Source organism: Ranitomeya imitator, chromosome 5, assembly GCF_032444005.1.
Source record: "Ranitomeya imitator isolate aRanImi1 chromosome 5, aRanImi1.pri, whole genome shotgun sequence".
NCBI lineage: Eukaryota > Metazoa > Chordata > Amphibia > Anura > Dendrobatidae > Ranitomeya > Ranitomeya imitator.
The window spans coordinates 128,395,540-128,412,720 of NC_091286.1; the positions used below are offsets into that span (position 1 = coordinate 128,395,540).

At 41.6% G+C, this 17,181-nt stretch overlaps 1 protein-coding gene across 1 annotated transcript in view; it reads right to left on the reverse strand.

The window, feature by feature from the left end:
* Positions 1-618: 618 nt before the first annotated feature.
* Positions 619-17,181, reverse strand: part of MTHFD1L (methylenetetrahydrofolate dehydrogenase (NADP+ dependent) 1 like) — a 336,729-nt gene continuing 320,166 nt past the window's right edge. Inside the window, exon 28 of the mRNA XM_069769141.1 lies at positions 619-3,138. The gene's annotated coding sequence lies outside the window, so the exon portion shown is untranslated. The remainder of the gene's footprint in view (positions 3,139-17,181) is intronic.

The window sequence follows — 17,181 nt, forward strand, 5'->3', positions numbered from 1 at the left end:
ATTTACCGGCTTAGTTGGGTAGTATGTTGAGTATATTTGTATGTCTGGTATTTTTCGTTTCCCCTGTTTGCATTACCTGGCTAGTTCGACTGATGCATTATGATACACTACTACTCCCCTCTTCCCTGTGTGAGGGAAGGTTGCAGACTCAGGGCGGATTCAGGAGCTAAGGCATGGTACGTGGATCCGGCGTGTTTACTGTCAGAAGTAATCCGGGGAACAGGGCGAGCTTGGGCGCTCCTAGCATTAGGGCCAGGAGAGGAGCCCCTGGTCCCGGGACACCCAACAACAGAGTCGTGACACCATTCTTCTCAAGTGCTCTACAAAAATAAGCAACAGTGTAGCAGATAGAAGTTGATGGGTAGTTGATAAAGGCAATTCATGGGCCCGACTCATCATTTGAGGGTTGTTTCTTTATAAATCACTACTTTTTTTCTGTCTTGTGGTGTGCGCAATGGCACAATTGCAAGAATGAATGGGGCCCAGTTTGTTTTCAACGGCAGCCTTTGTAATATCTCGTTCAGATTGGAAGCAGCATGCCATAATTAGCTTTATTCTGGATTTGGTTTTGTTTATTTTCCTACAAATCTAACTGCTCATAGAAACACTCAGAAAATATTTTATGCTGGAATCAATTTATTGTCCTGAGTACATTTAATACATTTTTTTTCACCAAACTAAATCCCAACAGAATTATGTATCAAAATGGATGCTTCTCTTTGATAAATACAAAAATAGTAGGGAAAACTAAGGTTGCATAATCTGATGTACGTCATTACCTGTAATATCAAAACAATTCATAAATTAAGATACCTGCAAATAGAACGCCTGTAAGGTAAGAACAAAAAAAAAAACCAAAAACTTTCATATAAAAAGGTTTAAATAACTTGTACATAGTTGTTTGTGAAAATACCATTTTGTTAAATAACAAGGAACAAAAATTCATATGGACATTTTTATCCAAGTATCTGATTATGAAGAAATTGACAATGACACAATAACTTAATTATAACTACAAGACATTTTAGTATATACTGTACTTAGATGAGACATTTCCATAGAGCCATATGCTGTAAATAAGTATCGGTTTGATTTACATCCAGAGATATATCTTCCCATCTTCTGTGGCAGACATTTTTGCAGAAGTAACAAGACCTACAGCTAAGTGAGTGTTTGCTTTAAATTTGGATTTGAAGAAAAGTCATTAATATTCTAACAATTATAACATTATAAGCACTGGCACTTAAAGCGAGTATGTCAGCAGAGAATGACTTTTTTTTAAAAAATTGCAGGCGCTTGATGAAGCCTTGACATGGCCAAAAATTTAAGTGCACCTTCAAACCTATTTGTTTTTCTGTCTAAATCCACACTTTTCTGGCTCTATAAAGCCAAAGAAGGAAATCAAGCAGGTGGGAAGCTACATTTAAATGTTTGGCCACATCATGAAGCACTGAGCTCCTGGGCTAACAGAATCCCAGGTTTAGAATCCTCACAGATTATACATTAGTAGCCTACTGAAAACACATGTTGAAACAGTTTTGTAATTCTTAAAAGCTGTACTGTTTACTGTTAAAGGCTCACAAAAAACGCACAGCCTTAAAGAATAGTGTATTAATATTTAATTCTTGACACTATTTTGGTATGGGTTTTAGACCACTATGTTAACCCATATTTAGTGTACAGTCATAAATATTAGATCCATGGAAAACCTAAGGTTATATGCACATGGCATGTTTTAGACAACGGCTTACCAATTTAGGTTCTGAAACAAAAGACGTTTTATGAAAACGCAATAATGTGGGTGGTATTTTTTTCTTTTTTTTAAGACTTCTATGGAGTTTCTGTGTTGGCTTTGCCACTGGATTTTTCTCCTACTTTACTAACTGTGCTAAAACAGATGTTACCTGAAGAATCGTCAAGTCATTTTTTAGTTGCTTCACGAATTTCAAAGCCTGAAGTTGTTAAAAAAAGCTCAAAGACTGAACATGTGCACAGCAAGTTGTTTTTACATTGTGGTGCATACGGTATTTTGATTCTTTTTAGTATTTTTAAGCACATCTGCAAGTGAATTTCAAGCAAAACCAGCCTGAAATTAAATGGAATGAGCATATACCTAAGAATTTTTCTCAAAAAAGTAAGTTATACCCAATCCACAAGACAAGGAATAACTTGCTGATCACTGTGTATGATACCTTTTACTACCTATGCACTGAAGATCCCTGTCTTTAATGTAGCAGAGGGCAAAGGCTTTGTCCCCATTCCTTTATCTAAGGAACTTCCAGAAATGACCAAGTGCTATATTTTTTCCCCTGGCTGCTCCACACACATTGAATGGAATGGAGGCCCCTCCGCTCCATTTAAGAGGGGGCTCAGAGTTCCAGAGCCCAGATCTAAACATCGATGGGGATCCCCACGGTCCTACCACCAGCAATCGAGAAATTATCCACTATCCAAGGATAGGAACTAACTTGCCATTTTGGGAACAAACCTTTTAGTAAAGAAAAATTAACAGATTGGTAATCAAAAGAAGTGATACTTTTCTGAAGTTTGACTTAATATATTTCATTGGCATAAATAGTGATGACTTTACATTCCTAATTGTATAGGCCATGTGACAAATTCAGAGATATATTCCAATACTACTAATTTACTCCCTTTATTTACACAAACTTACAGAATTCATAATTTTTTTTTTGGTCCTCGTGAATGTGAAGTTTATAGGATATACAAAATATTGATATAAAATGTAAACATCATTTAACAAAGACTTAAGAGGCAGCTTAACCAATCCCCTTAGTTTAATGTCAGATTATTTAGCTTCAGACGTATATAACAATATAGGTCACATCTGGAGGGTGCAATTAATCATCTCCACATAAAAACAAAACTGGTATGGTTCTGCAAAAAGGGGTAAGCAAGTAACTTATATGGAAAGAGCCTTTTACTTCAGGGGTAAGCAGTATGAGTAGCACTGTGCAGTCAGGCTGGATGTCCTTTGTCCCAGATATTTCAGATAAAACATTGTATTATGTATAAATAAGAAAGTTGACTCTTGGAGGGTCCAGTTGGCTGCATGGAAATCAAGTAGTAAGCATTCTTGGGATTTGCAGAGATTCCAAACACAGACATTGAGGAATTCTGTAGAGGAAAAGAAAGTGGATACCCATTTTAATGTTTTTCTTCACAGTAGGCCTCCGAAAAACAAAATCAATTCAATAGAATAGGCTGAAGACCAACTGTTCAGCTAATATTTATGGCGGACAGACCAACATCAAATGGAAAAAAAACAACAACACAAGAACTAATAAAAAAAACAGCCCCCTTATCTTGTAAACTTCAAATTAACATTAGGATTGTAGGCTGGACTTGATAGACATGTGTCTTTAATGATACCAGTTTATTATTTACCTTACACAATGAATGCTGTAAGGAAAACAATACCTAAAGAGCAGTTTTGATCTATGTACAGTATGTAGCTACTGAATAGGTCAACCACTTAGTATTAAGCACAATCAAAAGGAATGAACTGGAGTATAGGTTAGTATACATGCAATGTGAAGGGGCATGTTCACACTGGCCATTAGAAATAAAACCGAAGATAGAAACAAAATAAAATTATACCCTGCTATAAGAACAATAGTGCATATAAATAACATAGGGTAATTAGGAAACATGTTTTTTTGAAAAAAAAAAAAAAAGCGTAAGCCATCATACCAGCGCCAAGGTGTACTTCATGTGTCGAAAATGACCTCAATGTGAGTAAGGCAGTGTTCACATTGCGTCAATGGCAATGCGCTGACGGCATCCGTTACACAGCGGCACTAATGTTATGTAATGGATGCGTTAGCGCACCCATTGACTGCCATTATGTAGCGCATCGCTAACGCATATCATAACCGGCATGTGTTAGCGATGTGCCGTCATTCTGTGACGGACCCTCGGACGCGGTCTGCAGTGTTTCCAGTTACGTCACCGATAGCGTAGGTGGAGCATCTGTGCTATTGCGATCGCATAACGGGATGTTTAAAAGGCACTAGCGTTGGTGCAGTCCATTTAACACATGCATTGAACGGACTGCACCAACGCAATGTGAACCCAGCCTAAGGGCCAAGTAGGACAAGGACCCAACTATGGACACCCAGCAATGGGAAGCTATATAAACGTAATGCCCAGCTCAAAGAAAGGGAGGCCATACATGCAATGAGTGAAAGAACATAAAACTTTTGTTTCAATGAGTATTATTGCAGGTTAATAGCGTGACTAACCTACCCATTGCCTGCACTTTGCTGAACGCTGCAGGGAGAAAATTAACTTTATTCCTCCATGCCGCGTTCACATTTCAGTCACGGGGGCGGCGATGATTCAGTCATCGTTTTGAGAATAGAGAGCAGCGGCTGTAACCATGCCCCTGTCCTGACTGACAGCCAGCCCTAGTGCAGACCAGTGTTAGTTAAGGCCTTCTTTCCTTCTCTGTCAAGAATTGTCCCCTCACCCAGGACACCCCCCAATTACCACACTTATCGGAATACACGTACCATTAATACCCAGCAGCTTATGGACAACCTCCATATCTTTAGCCCCCATCTCCTCCCTCTCCTGTCCAGACTTAGCATTGTCACACTTCAATATTACACTGAAGAATACCCTAGATGAAGCAGCACCTTGTAAACGCATAAATACCCGACACATACAACAGCAGCCCTGGCACACTATGCAAAGACGCTTTCTTCAGCGTTGCTCAAGGTGTGCAGAGCGGCAGTGGAGAAAATCTCTCTTAGCAGAAGACTTCATCCACTATAAGTTCATGCTCAAAACCCAAAACTCTGCCCTTTCTCTGCCCAAACAATCCTACTTCACCACCCTCATCACCTCACTATCCAACAACCCAAAACAACTTTTTGAAACCTTAAACTCCCTCTTGAAACCTAAAGTACAGTCCCCCATCACCAATCTCAGTGGTGAGGATCTGGCCACTTATTTCCTAGAAAAAAATCAACCACATCCATCAGGATATCTCAGCCCAATCTCCTCAGTGCCTGGAACCCCTTCCCTGCCGCACCTCAAGCTCACTAGACATCTTTGAGCCTGTTTGAGAAGAAGTTTCCAAGCTCCTCACTTCTGCTTGGCCTACAACCTGCAACAGTGATCCCATTCCTTCACCTCTCCTGCAGTCTCTCTCACCACTGGTCACCACTAACCTGACTAAAATATTTAACCTCTCTCTTTCTTCAGGTATCTTTCCCTCCTCATTTAAACATGCCATCATAACCCCTTTACTTAAAAAGCCATCCCTGGACAAGAACTGCACTGCTAACTACAGACCTGTCTCTAACCTTTCCTTCATCTCTAAACTCCTGGAACGCTGGGTCCACTCCCGTCTAATCCGCAATCTCTCGGATAACTCTTCTCGACCTCTTACAATCTGGTTTCCGCTCTTTACACTCCACTGAAACTGCCCTCACTAAAGTCTCTAATGATCTAATAACAGCTAAATCCAAAGGTCATTGCTCTCTGCTGATTCTCCTGGATCTATCTGCCGAATTTGACACTGTGGATCACCAGCTCCTTCTCACTATGCTCCGCTCCATAGGCCTCAAGGACACAGCCCTCTCCTGGTTCTCATCCTACCTCTCCATGACTGCTCCATCACTGTATCTTTTGCTGGCTCCTCTTCCTCTCTTCTTTTTACTATCGGGGTTCCCCAGGGCTCAGTCCTAGGCCCCCTCCTATTCTGTCTATACACCGCCCCTATTAGACAAACAAATCAGCAGATTTGAGTTCCAGTATCATCTCTATGCTGACGACACCCAATTATACACTTCTTCCCCTGACATCACCCCTACCCTAATTCAAAATACCAAGGATTGTCTATCTGCTGTCTCTAACATCATGTCCTCCCTCTATCTGAAACTAAATCTCTCCAAAACTGAACTACTTGTGTTTCTCCCTTCTGCTAACCTCACTCTACCCAACATCGAAATTACCCTGGAGGGTTCAAACATAACTCCCAAGCAGCATGCCCGCTGTCTTGAGGTCATATTCGACACCGAACTTTCCTTTACTCCCTATATCCGATCCGATCACTCGCTCGCTCCGGTCAACTACGTCTTAAAAACATCTCCAGAATCCGACCTTTTCTCACCTTTGAAACTGCTAAGTCTCTTACTGTTGCTCTTATTCATTCTCGTCTGGACTACTGCAACTCTCTTCTGATCGGTCTCCCTCTTACCAAACTTTCTCCTCTCCAATCCATTTTGAATGCGGCAGCCAGGGTCATATTTCTGTCCAGCCGCTTCACAGATGCCTCCATCTTGTGCCAGTCATTACACTGGCTACCCATTCGCTACAGTATAAACTCATCTCTCTCACCCACAAAGCTCTCCACAGTTCTGCACCGCCTTATATCTCCTCTCCGATCTGTGTTTACCACCCTACACGTGCCCCCCGTTCTATAAATGACCTAAGACTAACATCTTCCGTAATCCGAACCTCGCATCTCCGTCTCCAAGACTTCTCTCGTGCTGCGCCAGCTCTCTGGAATGCACTTCCCCAGACGATCAGACTGATACCTAGCCCCGACCTATTCAAGCGCGCTTTAAAAACCCATCTCTTCAAATAAGCCTACCACATCAACTACTCAGTAAACTAACTTTGCCCTGTTTCCTCCTTCCAAATATTATTCTGAATCTGCACCCTACTATTTATCTGTCTCCACACCCTCCATGCACATGATAACTGCACTTGATTCTTGATTATTGCACTTAAACACACGGGCTGATGACCGGATCATGCAGCTTTATATGAAAATCCCTATTTATTATAATTGCCAGACCTGAAATAACAAGCACTTTTCACCTTTTGTGTCCCTGCATTTCCTTGTAGATTGTAAGCTTGCGAGCAGGTACCTCACCCCTAATGTCACTGTTTAAATTGTCTTAACTTGTACTGAATTTATTGTCTGTACATGTCCCCGCTTAATTGTAAAGTGCTGCGGAATATGTTGGCGCTATATAAATAAAAATTATTATTATTAAGGCCGGGGACGGAGTTACAGCCTTTGCATTGTATTCTCAAAAGGATGACTGAATCAGCGTCGCCCCTGGGACCGAAAACCAAATGCTACTGGGAAGAATAAAGTTAATTTTGTCCCCGCAACGTTCGGCTAATTGCAGACGCCAGACATGTTAGTAATGCTATTAACCTACAGATTTATCCAATATCTGCAGTGTAATAGTGTTTTTTTTCCTGGTGACTGGTTCCCTTTAAAGGGAAATGCCATGTATATGCAGTATATTATTAACCTGCAGGTAAATATAATATAAACTCAGGTTAGACGGCTTACTGGAAGAGTAGCGACAAGGAGAGAAACTTAAAGAGGTATTCCCATCTCTAAGATCCTATCCCAATATGTAGTAGGTGTAATAATATTAGCAAACACCTCCAAGAAGAAATGAACAACAAAGAAAAACCATGACAAAAAACTTCCAATATAAAAGCCGTAAATTGCAAAAATCATTTTATTTAAGTGACCAGACACAGATGACATGGGAGGAAAAGGGGGGGAAAAATACACCCACTCACACATGTCAGAGTCAAACGCTCACAGGAATATATGTTATAGCTGGAAAGTAATGAAGGCACATGTTCTTTGTTCTTGTTTTTAACATCCTTGTTTTTATTTTAGCCCTTCTAGTCTTTTCCTATCTACGGTGATTTACGCAGAATTTTGGATGTTACCTTATATTCTCCATGTTTACGTCCCTACATTTTGAGCCTTTAATCGCTATGACAAGAATTACCAGCATCCAAACAGTATATGGACCCATGGTGGACATGATATCGCATGAAGACAGAGCGGAGCCGTGTGTGTGCGCGAGGTGTACATAGCGGAACCGTGTGTGTGCGCGAGGTGTACATAGCGGAACCGTGTGTGTGTGCGAGGTGTACATAGCGGAGCCGTGTGTGTGCGCGAGGTGTACATAGCGGAACCGTGTGTGTGCGCGAGGTGTACATAGCGGAACCGTGTGTGTGTGCGAGGTGTACATAGCGGAACCGTGTGTGTGTGTGCGCGAGGTGTACATAGCGGAACCGTGTGTGTGTGCGAGGTGTACATAGCGGAGCCGTGTGTGTGCGCGAGGTGTACATAGCGGAACCGTGTGTGTGCGCGAGGTGTACATAGCGGAACCGTGTGTGTGTGCGAGGTGTACATAGCGGAACCGTGTGTGTGCGCGAGGTGTACATAGCGGAACCGTGTGTGTGCGCGAGGTGTACATAGCGGAACCGTGTGTGTGTGCGAGGTGTACATAGCGGAGCCGTGTGTGTGTGTGCGCGAGGTGTACATAGCGGAACCGTGTGTGTGTGCGAGGTGTACATAGCGGAGCCGTGTGTGCGAGGTGTACAGAGCGGAGCCATGTGTGTACGAGGTGTACAGAGCAGAGCCATGTGTGTACGAGGTGTACGAGCGGAGCCATGTGTGCAAGGTGTACGGAGCTCAGCTGCATGTGTAGGAGTAACTAGGTGTGGCCATTATATTGTACGCAATATGTTAGACAAAAATTGTTAACACTAAAAGGGGCAATAAATCAGATCCAATATATGAAAGAAGTATACAATAAAAATTATTAAATGAACCCCAGTGAAAACAAGTAGAGCGAGTGGAAACCACTCATGTAAACAGAGAAAAACCAACCACCGGAGCAAAGGGCCTAATCCCAAGAAAAAAATCACATAGCAGGGTATACGTTTATCACAATAAATCTTTATTTGTAGTGGTAATACACAAATATAAGTGCACATGTTGGATGAATAAAAAACAATAACAAGGATAAAATCTCCAAACAAGTTATATATAAAAACTTATATAGGCATGAGGTGTACCAAACAAGGGGAAAATATCAGGACTCCTTTAAAATCAATCTGGGATAGTAATATGTGCCAAGAGTGAAAAAAATGGTAAAAATATATATAAGCAACGTGAACGTCCAACACAAATTCACTATGGGGTTAAAAATAACCCATAATAAGGTTAGGCTAAAAGAACAACCTTTGTATGGAAAAAGTGCAAATGTGCAAACCTGCAGTGTGCAAATAGTGTGGAAGGCACCCAAAGCGCATTGGTTGGATTCGGTGACGCCATTAAGGTATAGGATCTCCGCTACAATCTTCCCTTATCTCCTCTCACTGCCCCTTTTGTCTATATTGTGCCAATTTGCACATATTATACTTTGGGTGCCTTCCACACTATTTGCACACTGCAGGTTTGCACATTTGCACTTTTTCCATACAAAGGTTGTTCTTTTAGCCTAACCTTATTATGGGTTAGTTTTAACCCCATAGTGAATTTGTGTTGGACGTTCACGTTGCTTATGTATATTTTTACCATTTTTTTCACTCTTGGCACATATTACTATACCAGATTGATTTTAAAGGAGTCCTGATATTTTCCCCTTGTTTGGTACACCTCATGCCTATATAGGTTTTTATACATAACTTGTTTGGAGATTTTATCCTTGTTATTGTTTTTTATTCATCCAACATGTGCACTTATATTTGTGTGCATTACCACTACAAATAAAGATTTATTGTGATAAACGTATACCCTGCTATGTGATTTTTTCTTGGCATTAGGCCCTTTGCTCCGGTGGTTGGTTTTTCTCTGTACGCAATATGTGTGTGTGTGTGTGTGTGTGTTTGTGCGTGCATGCATAGCGCTGCGGGTGAATGTGCAGAGACGTAAATGGTTTTGTGTGTGTACGGGGAAGAGAGGCGAGGGCAATGATGGGGCTGACAGGGAGAGTGCAATAATTGGGATGGAGGGGGAGGAGGAAAAGATGGATGTGGTGGAATGGGCAATGATGGAGGTGGAATGGGCAATGATGGGGGTGGGGGGAGGCAATGATGGAGGTGGAAATTGGAATGGGCAATGTTGGTGGTGGGGGGAAAATGCAATAATGGTGGGGAGGAGGAAATCATGGAGGTGGTGAAAAGGGCAATAATGAAGGGGGGAAGAAATGATGGAGGTGGTAGAATGGACAAGGATGGTGGTGGTGAAAAGCACACTGATGATATTGGAGGGGGAGAAAATGATGGAGGTGGTGGAATGGGCAAGTAAGGTGATGGCGGCGGAAAGGACAAAGATGATGGTGGTGGAAAGGGCAATGATGGGGATGGTTGGGGAAGAGAAAATGATGGATATGGTGGAAAAGGCAAAGGAGGAAATGATGGAGGTGGTGGAATGGGAAATTATGGTGTGGTGGGGGAGAAAGCAATGATAGTGGTGGTGGAGAAGGCAAAGATGGAGGTGGTGATGAGAGCAATGATGGGGTGGGGTAGAGAAAAATAATGGGCATATATGAGGAAACAGTACAGGAGAATGGGGGCATATCTTAGGAAACAGTATGGGGGATGAGTGCAGACAGTATGAGGAGTGAACGGGGGAATGTATGTGGACACAGTATGAGTAGCAATGTGAAAAATGTATGTGGACAGAGTACGGGGAGTGAGGGTGATGTGATGTGTGCAGACAGTATGGGGAGTCAGGTGAGCAGGCAGAATAGAAAGTGAGGGGGTAAATATATGAGGAGACAGTATGGTGAACAGGAGGGATGTGAGAGGAGACCGTATGAGGAGGGAGGGGAACAGTGTGAGGAGACAGTATGGGGAGAAAAGTGAGTGGGCACAATAGAAACTGAGTAGTGGGGTGTAGGATGGGGGGACAGTGTAAGGGCACAGCCAGGAGGGGACAGTATACCAAGGAGGGGGAGTGTGATGAGAGAGTACAGTATAAATACTGGGCCCTATAGGGGGGACACAGTGTGAGAGGACAGTGTGAAGAGGGGGGCCGGTATGGAAAGGAGAGGTCAGTGTGAAGAGCATGTACCATAAGAGGAACAGTGTGGGGGTCATATTTTGTGCAGACAATATAGTGAGGGGCAATTTTTTATTCAGGAGCATTATAATGACACTTGTATCTTTAAGGGCATCATGTAGAGATTTTCTGCAAAAGAGCGGAGAAGATGGAGGTCTGCAGAGACGGCTGTGGATGAGAAAACTCATCATGGGGTCTGGACAAGATGAAGAAAAGAAGGAGAACGACTCCAGAGGCAACGTCATCTATAAGGTACCTGGATGTAAATGTTATTTGTGATACTGACTAATTCTCATGTTTTTATTTATGTTAGGCGCATTAAAGGGGATGTCCAGGTTTGTAATGAGTCTGCAGTCATTCTTTGTCACTGCAGACTTATGACTTCTCACAGTGCGCACTGCACACTGTCAGGATTCTCACGTGCTGGCGATTTACATTAATGCGGTCACATGCTGACTAGATATGTGTGACCTCAGTCAATGAAAATGAACTGAGCGAGGCCGGGCACGTCTAGTCGGAATGTGGCCGGAGGTATGCAAATCACATACTTGTGCTGACATGACTGTCCACCGGCAAGGGAGAATCCTAAAAGTGTGCAGTGCATTAGTTGTGAGAATTCAGAAGCTGCGATGTCAGGATTCAGCTCTGCAGGTTCCAGTAGTCGTCACATGGACACTTCACTCATATGCGATTTTCATACTTATGGTCCTGTGACAACGAGCTTCTTTTCTGCTTCTCTCAGTTTTTCACTGAATATTGAGAGCATTAGGGAGAGGAGCTCGGGGGTACATGACTAAGTGTGCAAATCGCATATGTCCTGGTGGGGCGCCAAAATGTATTCTTGCCCCGGGTGCCAGAAACCCTAGATACCCCTCTGCTATGTAGTATGCATGGCTGTAATCACTCCCTGACATGGACCACCTATTCTTCACCCGCACACTACAGAGATGGCTTTTTGTCAAAGTGCTGAGCCCGAGTATGACTGGGAGCCCATCTTGGCGGCAGGAAAAATAAAAATTTTTTACCTGGCGCTGCTAATCCAGTTAAATGGCTAATCATTGTTTTTAAAAATGTGATTTACCTGCAGAATAACCCGATATCTCCCGGTAAATAAGTTTTAAAAGGTGACAGATTCACCAAGAACGTCTCCTGCTCTATTACGGGTTCAGGATGTTCATAGAAATGGATGTTTTGATGTATTTTATTCACAAAGTAGCTGAAAACGATTTTTTCCCCATATGGTAACATGTTTTTCTTGGGAAAGGCACTTGCTAAATTGCAGATACCATAGTCAAAATCCCATTCTGTATAATATGCTTTAGTTCAGTTCGCTTATGCACAAGGTTCTTATATTTCATGAATCTTTAGGGGAAATTCAGTGTCAGGACAGAATGAAGTAGTTGGCCCATGAGCATAGCAAGAGATTTTTGAGAGAACGCTACAATAAATATGCATTGTATCAAGCAGTTAAAAGGAAATCTGGTTCCACTTGAGCAGTCACAGAAGCAATGCATTATATGTTTAGCAGTTTGAACTTCTTTTATCTGCAAATGTAAAAAATTAGTTGAAGCTCGTTCTTGGCATCACCATAAAATCTATGCACAATTCATGTCCCTGTGAATTCTAAAGCCAAAACAGACAGTTTGGCTCCAGTAGAAAAATGTAAGAAATTCACTTTATACTTTAGGAATACATCCCAATATAACAATATGGGGTCAAATGTATAAATGCAGGCATATCTTTTACCTATGAGTTGATTTTTAAATAGTGCCTTTCCCATACACGAGTACAACTTTCACTTGTATAAGGAGTGATTAGAATCTAGTGATGTGATGCAAGAAGACAAACCGTATCCAGTCCATGGTGTTGCATTTCAAGTGGTGCAAGTTTATTCTGCTATCATAATACAACGTTTTGACCTATAATAGGTCTTTATCAAGTATGATACTTCTACCCTAGCACCCGTCCATGTGGTACTGATATGGCACACGCATGCCACACGTGTGCCGCAAGTATTACACACATGGGCACTGACATCTCTGGTACTGGATCAGGACGTGTGAAAGAGGCCTTATATCGGATTTTTAGGTTTGGCAGCTGTCACACGCTAAAAGACGCTTTTTATTGCAAAAATATAGTTTTTGTATCACCACATTTTGAGAGCTATAATGATAAATAAAATAAATCTTTATTTTTATATAGCGCTAACATATTCCGCAGCGCTTTACAGTTTGCACACATTAACATCACTGTCCCCGATGGGGCTCACAGTCTAGATTCCCTATCAGTATGTCTTTGGAATGTGGGAGGAAACCGGAGTACCCGGAGGAAACCCACGCAAACACGGAGAGAACATACAAACTCTTTGCAGATGTTGTCCTGGGTAGGATTAGAACCCAGGACTCCAGCGCTGCAAGGCTACTGTGCTAACCACTGCGCCACCGTGCCGCCCATAACGATATAATAATTTTCATACTGCGGCCCACAGTCATGTGAGGTCTTGTTTTTTGTGGGACGAGTTGACGTTTTATTGGTACCATTTTCGGACACGACATTTTCTGATCGCCTTCTACTCTGATTTTTGGGAGGCAGAATGAACAAAAAAGAGCAATTCATGATTTTTTTTTTTTTTTTTTGGGGGGGGGGGGTGAGGGGTGGGGTGGGGGGCTGTTATACCGTTCAGTGTGTGGTAAAATTGATAAGGCAGTTTTATTCTTCGGGTCAGTACGATTACAGCAATTCCTCATTTATATTTTTTTATGTTTTGGCGCTTTTATACAATAAAACTTTTATAAAAAAATAACTATTTTTGCATCGCTTTATTCTGAGAGCTATGAATTTTTTATTTTTCCGCTGATGGAGCTGTATGGTGGCTTGTTTTTAGCAGGACAGCATCACGTTTATTTATATCCGTCTTTTTGATGTTATTCCACCTTTGGATCGGCCGTATGATAAAGCATTTTTTTTGCCTGTTTATTTTATGGTGTTCACTAAAGGGGTTAACTAGTAGTACAGTTTTATAGGTCGGGCCATTATGGACGCGTCGATACCAAATATGTGTACTTTTATTGTTTTGTTTTTTTTCATTCAAATATTTTTTTAGAGATAGAATATATTCTACCGTATTTTGTATTTTTATTTTTTTTTTTTATATTTTTTCAATGTAATTTTTTCTTTTTTAACTTTTTTTTTTTTTTTACTTTGTCCCACTATGAGACTATAACTTTTTGCAGGCTGGTTGCTTCTATAGCATGGAGAGCAAGCAGCATCTCAATGCTCTAGAAACTGTCAGCACTGCACTGACAGATTTGCTGATCATGCACTGGCCATGATCAGCACATTTTCTAGCTCTGGTGACACGGATGTTATGACAACATCGGTTCACCACAGCAACGATCGGGACCCCGAATCACGCCGCGGGCTCGCCGATCCAAAGGCAGAGGGGCTGTCAGCCCTCTGCCAGCTCCCTGAATGCTGAGATTGAGTTCGATTGCAGCATTTTGTGGGTTAAAATGCCGGAAGCGGTCTGTGACCTAGTGCCAATTGTTAGCTGTCAGAATCAGTTGACACCCGTAGGCTATCGACAGCACATCAGTTGACACCCGTAGGGATCGACCGCACACCCCCAAGTGCGCGGCGATTGTTATGACGAATAATCCATCCCTGGTCAAATAGGTCCAGGGCACATGGACAGATCATTATGTCTTATGTAAGAAAGGGGTTAAGCTAGCTAGTCAGGTCGAGCATGTCCAAGCACATGTCCGACATGCTCTATACGAGTACAGAGTGCTCAATCAATAATAATAGAATCTTATCATTCTAGGCATTCCTAATACATTAGTGAAAGAATATGGCTGAGCACATCTAAATCCTGTTCTTGGTGCAGAAGACAATGAGACGATGCAGGTAATCCTCCCTTAGAAACTCATTTCACCATTAAAAAGGCAGAAACCAATGAGGACTCGATTTATATTTTTAGTAACTCCAATGACAAGGATTTTGTTTTTGCTAGCCCAATATTAGAGAAGCAACGGATCAATCTCTACCCACCAGGAGTAAAAAAATGAACCTTTTTTTTTGTTTGGTTTCTAAGCATCCTCTGTGGAAATTACTGAACAATTTGGAATAAGGAAATGTACAAAGCATTAAAGGATTAATTATATTGTGTCCTTGTACGTGGATGCATTTACAAAAAAAGATGGAGTGGATAGAGGAGTGGAAGTACCATAATCAGCGCTATAAGAATACATCAGCCATATCTGATGTGTTAGTTATTTTCACTGGAAAAGAAAGCTATGCTATTCCCAACTCATCATCTTGTATGCAATCCAGGAAAGTCTTGTATTGTAAAAGAGAATTCCACTTTTACTCCTTAACCCCTTCATGACCCAGCCTATTTTGACCTTAAAGACCTTGCCGTTTTTTGCAATTCTGACCAGTGTCCCTTCATGAGGTAATAACTCAGGAACGCTTCAATGGGTCCTAGCGGTTCTGAGATTGTTTTTTCGTGACATATTGGGCTTCATGTTAGTGGTAAATTTAGGTCAATAAATTCTGTGTTTATTTGTGATAAAAACGGAAATTTGGCGAAAATTTTGAAAATTTCGCAATTTTCACATTTTGAATTTTTATTCTGTTAAACCAGAGAGTTATGTGACACAAAATAGTTAATAAATAACATTTCCCACACGTCTACTTTACATCAGCACAATTTTGGAAACAAAATTTTTTTTTGCTAGGAAGTTATAAGGGTTAAAATTTGACCAGCGATTTCTCATTTTTACAACGAAATTTACAAAACCATTTTTTTTAGGGACCACCTCACATTTGAAGTCAGTTTGAGGGGTCTATATGGCTGAAAATACCCAAAAGTGACACCATTCTAAAAACTGCACCCCTCAAGGTGCACAAAACCACATTCAAGAAGTTTATTAACCCTTCAGGTGCTTCACAGCAGCAGAAGCAACATGGAAGGAAAAAATGAACATTTAACTTTTTAGTCACAAAAATGATTTTTCAGCAACAATTTTTTTATTTTCCCAATGGTAAAAGGAGAAACTGAACCACGTACGTTGTTGTCCAATTTGTCCTGAGTACGCTGATACCTCATATGTGGGGGTAAACCACTGTTTGGGCGCACGGCAGGGCTTGGAAGGGAAGGAGCGCCATTTGACTTTTTGAATGAAAAATTGGCTGCACTCTTTAGCGGACACCATGTCACATTTGGAGAGCCCCCGTGTGCCTAAAAATTGGAGCTCCCCCACAAGTGACCCCATTTTGGAAACTAGACGCCCCAAGGAACTTATCTAGATGCATAGTGAGCCCTTTAAACCCCCAGGTGCTTCACAAATTGATCCGTAAAAATGAAAAAGTACTTTTTTTTCACAAAAAAATTCTTTTAGCCTCAATTTTTTCATTTTCACATGGACAACAGGATAAAATGGATCCTAAAATTTGTTTGGCAATTTCTCCTGAGTACACCGATACTTCACATGTGGGGGTAAACCACTGTTTGGGCACATGGTAAGGCTCGGAAGGGAAGGAGCGCCATTTGACTTTTTGAATGAAAAATTATCTCCATCGATAGCGGACACCATGTCGCGTTTGGAGAGACCCTGTGTGCTTAAACATTGGAGCTCCCCCACAAGTGACCCCATTTTGGAAACTGGACCCCCCAAGGAACTTATCTAGATGCCTAGTGAGCACTTTAAACCCTAAGGTGCTTCACAAATTGATCCGTAAAAATGAAAAAGTACTTTTTTTTCACAAAAAATTTATTTTCGCCTCAATTTTTTCATTTTCACATGGGCAATAGGATAAAATGGATCCTAAAATTTGTTGAGCAATTTCTCCCGAGTACGCCGATACCTCATATGTGGGGGTAAACCACTGTTTGGGCACACGGCAGGGCTCGGAAGGGAAGGCGCGCCTTTTAACTTTTTGAATGGAAAATTAGCTCCAATTGTTAGCGGACACCATGTCGCATTTGGAGAGCCCCTGTGTGCCTATGCAATGGAGCTCCCCCACAAGTGACCCCATTTTGGAAACTAGACCCCCCAAGGAACTTATCTAGATGCATACTGAGCACTTTAAACCCCCAGGTGCTTCACAGAAGTTTATAATGCAGAGCCATGAAAATAAAAAATAATTTTTCTTTTCTCAAAAATGATTTTTTAGCCTGGAATTTCCTATTTTGCCAATGGTAATAGGAGAAATTGGACCACAAATGTTGTTGTCCAGTTTGTCCTGAGTATGCAGATACCCCATATGTGGGGGTAAACCACTGTTTGGGCGCACGGCAGGGCTCAGAAGGG